Raw genomic sequence first — 8,288 nt, forward strand, 5'->3', positions numbered from 1 at the left:
CTTATCATTATATCATATCCAACTCTGCACTGACACCATTTGCATGCTCACTCTACCCTGTAAGGGGGTCTCTCTCTGTATCACTCCTTCCCAAGGTTTCTTCCTCTCTTTTTTTTTCTCTCTCTCTCTCTTTTTTGTGTGGAGTTTTTCCTTGTGTGCAGAAGGGTCAAGTGTGGGGGGTGTCAACTGTAGGGCCTGTCAAAGCCCATTGAGACATACTGTATGTGATTTTGGGCTATATAAGAAATAAATGTTGTTGTTGTTGTTGTTGTTATTTATGGAATTATCAGACACCCAGAGTGACTTACAATCAGTGGTTACAGGGACAGTCCGCCCTGGAGACACTCAGGGTTAAGTGTCTTGCTCAGGGACACACTAGTGGGATTTGAACCTGTGACTTTGTGATCATCTGTTTCATATGCTAGTATGTAACACAAGAGTCTTATATCAGCCCCAATACGACTTTCATTCTGCTCTCAAGACAGGGCAGGCAATATCATACCTGACCTTTACTTTCCTTTACTGTCATTTTCACAGCAGAAATGTTGACAGGGTAGAGGTTCTCCTTGTTATTTCCTGGCCTAGAACCTTTTCGTCTATATATATATTTTTTTCCTAGCCTGTCAGTAACAATTTACAGCATTTATCAGATGAGACTTACAAGCAGTAGTTATAGGGACAGTCACCCTGGACACATTCAGGTTTAAATATAGGGTGGTAGTAGCCTAGTGGGTAACACACTCGCCTATGGACTAGAAGACCCAGGTTCAAATCCCACTTACTACCATTGTGTCCCTGAGCAAGACACTTAACCCTGAGTTGCTCCAGGGGGGACTGTCCCTGTAACAACTGATTGTAAGTCTCTCTGGATAAGGGCGTCTGATAAATGCTGTAAATGTCAAATGTCAAATGTAAATGTCTTGCTCTGGGACACAATGGTAGTAAGTTGGGTTTGAACCTGGGACTTCTGGTGTTACCCACTAGGCTACTACCACCCACACTATTTAACTTGTTTCAATTATGACTGGAGGACAGGAAAAGGGAGACAGAAAGTTGGGGGAAAAGTAAAACATTTAGAAGAGGGAGAAAAAAGGGAGGGCTTTGGAGAAGGATAGAAAATGAATACTGATGATCTGCTTCGATACCTGCTTAAACAAACACAAAAGAAACAAGAATCCTCTGTATAATGCATATTAAATATTATTTATCAGCACGCATCATTAATAATACAAGACGTGTTCAGCCAGTCTAGACAGTGTGTGCCTGTGTGAGCCCTAATGTAAGGACTCCTATTATCACCACAATAAACAAGTACAGAAGACCATCTTCAATTGAGTCAGTTTAAACGGAGAAAAGCTAGTTTGCACATAAGATAAACAGAGCAGGATTTAAAAAAGGAAATTACTAATTAACCGTGCTAATGTAAGCACCGAGGAGGAGATGAGGACAAGAAAAAATAACAGAATGACCCAGCCCTGACTTTCATATTGGAGAGCCAAACAGATGGATCAAATAAAAAGATTATATGTTGATGTTTTTCTGTACATTTTTATTACTGAATCACAATGGTCGGGTCTTCAAATATCCAGAGTCAAGAGAAGCACTGAGCAACGCCAGCTACAGCCAGCTCACTGCACAATTCACCATGATCCTTCGGTATCAGATGTCCCCACATCTTGCTGTGTCACCTCAGTCCTTATAAACAATTTGGACTGGGTGCTAATAGTTAATTCTTGGTAAAAGTTCCACCCATGGTGGGCGTATTCTATTTCCAGAAATTAATGACTTTTGAGGCAGGAAAGTAGCCCAGTTACAGTCACCTAGTTGTGTGGCCTACATGCTTTTTAATTTACTCTTATGTTCCTCCTGTGGCCCTTAGCTGTTTGTTGCTTTGGAGAATCCTATTTAGAATCACATGCATTTCTAGGTTTCTGCTATCAGAACTGTGATATACTGTGATACGTATCACTCATTTGTGTGGCATAATTACCCAAATTCCTTGGGAGTGGGAAAACATGGGTCAGCATGTGCACCCTGACCGGTCTGTGGCCCCTCTGGCCCTTGTCAAAGTCACCCAAATTCAAGATAACCACTAGATAATCAGTGTTATACACTCATAATGTTCATAATGTCATAATGTTACGATTAATTGGGGTTCCATATCTGCGGCCTTGTGAATTACATCTGGAAGAGGATGAATTACATTCAGAAGAGATCATTCATAATAGCCGAGGTGTCATTTACTGAATGGCCTCAGCCTTGAGAATTAGTTAAAAAGCCTGAGAAGATGTTGCAGCACTCATGAACCTTGCCAGAATATGGGATGGTACATGACAATGAGCAAAGCGCTTTACTTGATCCTCAGCATACAGACCCCTTTTAATGTTCCACACAGCACAGAACCCCCCAAGCAGGACACATGTAAGCAAGCTGTACAGATTAGACAGTTCCTGGAGGCCAGCTTCATTATGCATGTTCTTTCAAACATGAAGATCACAGTTGGCGTAGAAAGACCTGGTCATCAGTATTGACATGGGCTATCAGTCAGACAAGGGCACTTGCTAATATCATGTGTTAGACCCAGGAATAGCAATGCACCGGGCAAGTTATGGAGGCAATACAATTACCCAGAAGTCCCTGTCATGGAGAATGGCCAAGAGTGGGGTGACAGCAGGGCCATTAAATGCAACCGGGAGCAGACGGCTGTTAGAAAAGGTGATGTGAATAAATTAGCTGTGCAGAACAGAGAGAGAGAGAGAGAGAGAGAGAGAGAGAGAGAGAAAGAGGTCGGCTATAGATCTGCAGGATAAGTGGATGCGATTTGGATTTACTGCACCGGCACCCATCATGCATGCAGCGCATGTGGTGTTGCAGCCAGCGAAGGCTGGAAGACAGATATAAATCTCCTGGGCTGCATTGTGGACAAGGACTATGGGATGAGAATAGTTGCCTGTTCCACTGTGTCCCCTGCACACACAGCCACAACCAGCTGGAATGATGCTTGAATTCATGTGTTCCTTACATATTTCAGGTAATACATGCTTTACAGACCTAAACCATTTATTAAACATAGTAACATGTAGCTAAAATATTATATTTGTTCTTTAATACAATAAATATAACAAATGAAAAGACAACAATTAAATATACATGTATATCTTATAATAAAATATAATGGTTCAGTACAGATCCACTGAAGTGTATTCTATTAATAATTCCATGCATTTTAAAGTAGCAATATTGTTTATTGTTATTAAAGCATTTCCCCATTTTAACATTTGTGTCACGGGTGGGCTGGACATGGCAATGAAGGAGGACGCATTCGCACGATCACAGGACAGGGGTTTAATATAAAACACACGAGACAGGGGAACATCTACACGCACAATGACCCGACGGCGAACAGACACGAACAGGATAGTTTTATACAATTATATAAATAGACATCAGGTGAACACGATCAGGGAACATTGCACAAGACGAACATGAAACTCCGGTCCGGACTCCGGATCCGGAGTAACCCCTGACGGTCCGGATCATGACAATTTGACAATAAGTGTGTATATTTCTGTGTATCATTTTTTTCCCCCCTCAGGCATTTAAGTCTAAATAATAGTTACATTTTTAACATTTTATTGCACGTTTAATTTGACTACCTGAATTGCATTATCTTTAATGCAATATTATTTTATAATAAACTGAACTTGTTATTATCTGCTGTATACTGTATATAGCAAAAAGAATTTCATAGAACTTACTGGAGCATTTCGTTTTTGTGTTATTCTGACACTAGTCACACAGAAGTGCTATCCGACACTTCTCTAAAGAAAAGAAAGACAAACTACTCAAGTCTTTGATTGTGGAACCACAATTGCCTAATCAAATTCAAGAGCTCTCAACATATGGATTATTATAACATGATCTAGTAGACGCAGAGCAAGTAACACAGAGCAGTGAAGTTCTGTGTTATTAAGCTTCTGGCTCTTTGCGTGTTTCCGTTTCAGCCTGCTTGGTGGTACTATATGAGATACCACAACCTGGGCCAAAGAATTTTGCTGTAAATATCCATCACCCTGAATGAAAATGCTGAGTTCTTTCATGAGAACCGTGTCTGGTAGGTGTAGCAAGGTTTAACATCAAAGTGGGACATTTTTCCTGTCAGGTCTGACTTTCCGTCCCCTGCCCTACAATATATTTTCTTAGATGTGTGAGGCAAACCCAGTGCCTTTAAAGACCACACATGAATCAAATGTTATCAAAGGGGCAAAATGGCAGTAATCAGAGGGACGGTTCATCCCCATCTGAAGGTCACAAATGTTGCTGAAAAGTAAAAACTTAACAATGGCATCCTACTGCAGAATATAACAGGACATTTCAGCAAAATGCAAACAATGATAAGGCACATATAAAAGTCATTCCGGAAATATACTGTATTTTATTAATAATAATAATAATATTATATATATATATATATATATATATATATATATGTGTGTGTGTGTGTGTGTGTGTGTGTGTGTGTGTGTGTGTGTGTATATATATATATGTTATTAAAAATAATATTAGTACAAATTGAGGTTCCTCTTGCAGGAATACACTTGATCCAGGAACAGCGGTGGTAAAATCAGTTTGTCATGCACGTTGGCTCAACACACACCTGCCATCTGTGAAGCTGGACATTGGCCAAGCTAATATTCTTTTCCAGCAGGCTCGACCATAACTACAACACCCCCCCCCCCCCAAAAAGTAAAGACTTTCTTGAATAAACGACATTCTTCATTGCACCACCAATTCTTCTCAATTGGAGTGGCTCCATGCAGCAAGTGACCCTCGCTCTGCCCTACAGGGGATGAAGAGAAAGTACTGCATCCATTTGTAATTACACTATATTCACTTGAGTGAGTTTTACATCATGCAACCGTTACTTATTTACCTGATTCAATTCTGAAAGACTATCTAAGGTGCCTTAGGGTCAAACGTTTTAAAAACAGAGTGAAACATGAGTAAAACCAGCCAAGGTTGACAAGAACGTTGGGGCAATGTGTCATATTAGGCCATTAACTTTTTGACAGCTTCATGACAGGGAGGAATGATTGAGTTTAATTTCCAAAAATTGTAGAAAATTATGAGTATTTAAGATTTTTCTGACTGTCTAAGCAGCATATGGATGTTACATTTACGGCATTTCGCAGACAACCTTATGCAGAACTCAGGTTTAAGTGTCTTGCTCAGAGACACAATGGTAGTGGGGCCTGAACCTGTGACCATCTGATTTTATAGGCAAGTGTGTTACCATATATGATGTTCTCTCAGCTCCATCTTTTTGTAATTACTTCCTCCTCTACTAGATGTTCACTTGGTTATGTCTCCACCCCATACATCTGACTGAACTAACCTCAAGCTCAATCAGTGTTAGTTAATCCATGGGTCGCAAAAATATACCATAAGATTCAAGTGGTTCCTTTAAACCAGTTTGGTCAACTGTTTTAATTTAATAAGCTGGCTAGACTATGCTGAATACCTTAAGCATTGTCATCTCTCTTCGGCTGCCCCTGTTAGGGGTCGCCACAGCAGATCAACCTGCTTGATTGTCTGCATAATTGACTTGGCAAAAGTTTTATGCCATATGCCCTTCCTGACACAACCCTCCCTATTTACCCGGGTTTGGGACTGGCACCAAGAAATGCACTGTCACATGCTTCTCTCATCGGCTGTGTTGCTGAATACCTGTAGCATATTGCCACTCAAATAAAGACTTGAGGTCAATGTTAAGGACAATTACACTAGCCAATGTGGTATTATGCCTGCAGATGTCCTCAGCCTGCAATTCTCCTCAGCAAAACCTTTCAATTCAAATTGGATCGCTGTTGTTAACACCCACGGCATCTGCAAAAAGCCTTGGAGTTTGGATAGATAACAAACTGAGTTTGAACCATCATGTTGCTGCGATCTCCAGATCCTGCAGGTTCACTCTCTACAACATTCGCAAGATTCTGCCTTTTCTCTCACAACAGGCTACGCAGCTCCTCGTCCAGGCAATGGTCATCTCCAAACTCGACTACTGTAACTCTCTCCTGGCAGTCACCATAAAACCACTCCAGATGATCCAAAATATGGCCAAAATACACCCATGTTACACCTCTTCTTACCTCCCTCCACTGGCTCCCGGTAGCTGCTCGCATTGAGTTCAAATCCTTGATGCTGCCTACAGGGCTGTAAATGGAACTGCGCCCTCCTACATCAACACACTACTACCTAGCTACACCCCTGCACGCTCTCTCAGATCGGCAAACGAAAGGAGACTAAAAATTCCTTCTTCACGGGGTCTCCGATTCCAATCATGTCTGTTCTCCGTTGTTGTCCCTGGCTGGTGGAACAACCTGCCCTCCTCCACACGACTAGCCGAGACTATCACCACTTTTAAGAAGAAGGTGAAAACCCTCTTATTTCAAAAATATTACAGACAAATCTAACACTTACACACGCACATGCGTACACATTGCACAAACAAATACAAAATGTATAAATACATTATAATTTTTCTTAGTCTAGCATCCAACAATCTCCGAGCATGTTCTTCAATGACAAGTCTAAGCCTTATCAGGGCTCTTAGTTTGTAAACTCGATATTCTATAGAAATCGAACGAGAATTGCTGGTGTCTTCCTATTGTAAGTCGCTTTGGATAAAAGCGTCTGCTAAATAAAGTAAAGTAAAGTAAAGTAAAGTAAAGTAAAGTAAAGTAAAGTAAAGTAAAGATGTTGATGAATCTGTCACTACCTTACAAAGAAACGTCTTCTCATATTAAAGATATCATTTATCTGTGAGTTACGTCTGCAGTTCTGTGCAATTAAGTTTGTTCTGTGGATGTTAATTGGTACTTCAGCAGCCGTATGAGCAATTAGAGTGGAATAAAATAAAAATGCTGGTAAGCAGTGCTGTAGGTCATGTAATGAAATTTGTGAATGAAATTTGAGTGAATGATGTATTCTTATGAACAAAGAGAATTTGTTTCTAAAGCTTTGTGAGATATTAGCCCTGTGAACATATATAAAGTAAATGAGCTGCAAGCCTTTTCTCTGCTCACATCTAACCCGACTCCTAAACGAACGAGGGTATAGATGGCGTGGGCATTTCTACTGGGAACATTTTGCCTGGGTCATGACAGCACCACGGCCAAATCCTTGCTGCACCGTTAACTGACCACACTGAAAATAACCATTTCACACAAGGGTGCAGTGGGAGGCAGGCTGCCATGCGCTGTCTCGCTGTTCTTTCTGTCTGCTGGAGGCTGGTGACAGCGGGGGTGGGTGGGTGGGGTTTGCTATGGATTGTATGAAGTGGAGCGAGGTTCAGCAGGGGGTGGGCTGTTTGGCAGGCCCCCTCACCAATACTAAATACGTAATGTAAAAATAGTTTTCGACTCTCACTGTGTGTAACTTACTGGCATTCAGACTTAGCAGTAGACCCAGGGGGGTAAACATCCCCACCTGGCAAGTTCTAACTATATTTAAGCAAAAGGACACGAGTCCTGACTCTAAAATCCTTTTTTTTTGCCAGACGTATGGGATTTGCCACATATGTGAGGGGTGAAAAGATTAAAAACGACTTGTTGAACACTAGCTTATCACAAAAAATACAATTAATCCCCTAAAGTGTTCCTTAAGGATTAAAACAATTCTGAAAAACAAACCAACATAAGCAGCTTTGATGCAGGTTGCTGCTCAGATCTCAGAAACAGAGATTGCTCGCCAAAACCTTTATGTCACAATTTCAAATAGTTTTTTCCCCATCATTCTAAGTTTGGTATAAACAAGTAGTAGACCTGCAAATAAACTTTGAAAAAAGAATAATGAAAGGAAAGAAAGTGGAGGAACATTTGGTGTGAGTCGTTGGCCCCAGCTGCTCAGCTGATTCACTAACAGCTGTCCTTAGGGACATTACCCCTGCAGTCCCCTGCAAATGGAAGTAGATGAAGTTCGTTACAATGCTATTAAGAGCTGTGGCAGAAATTTGGACGTGGCCTTTGCAACTCTCTTTCAGCCGAAGGGCTGCTCTGGGTTATGAGGGTTATGATGCTTAAATGTCTTTAGAAACTGCAACTGAAAACTGTAATAATAGTAAGTCTGATGATCCTATTGCCATTAAGGTAAGCTTTCCAGATTCTTTAGATTTTTGAATGGTTTTTGAAAGGTTTTGTAGTCCTTCCAATTGATATTCTGAGCATTTAATAATGTAAATTTAGTGAAAAGAAGGATCAAGAGAAGGAAACTAGGCAAAAATGACAACA

Source organism: Denticeps clupeoides, chromosome 19 (genome assembly GCF_900700375.1).
Source record: "Denticeps clupeoides chromosome 19, fDenClu1.1, whole genome shotgun sequence".
NCBI lineage: Eukaryota > Metazoa > Chordata > Actinopteri > Clupeiformes > Denticipitidae > Denticeps > Denticeps clupeoides.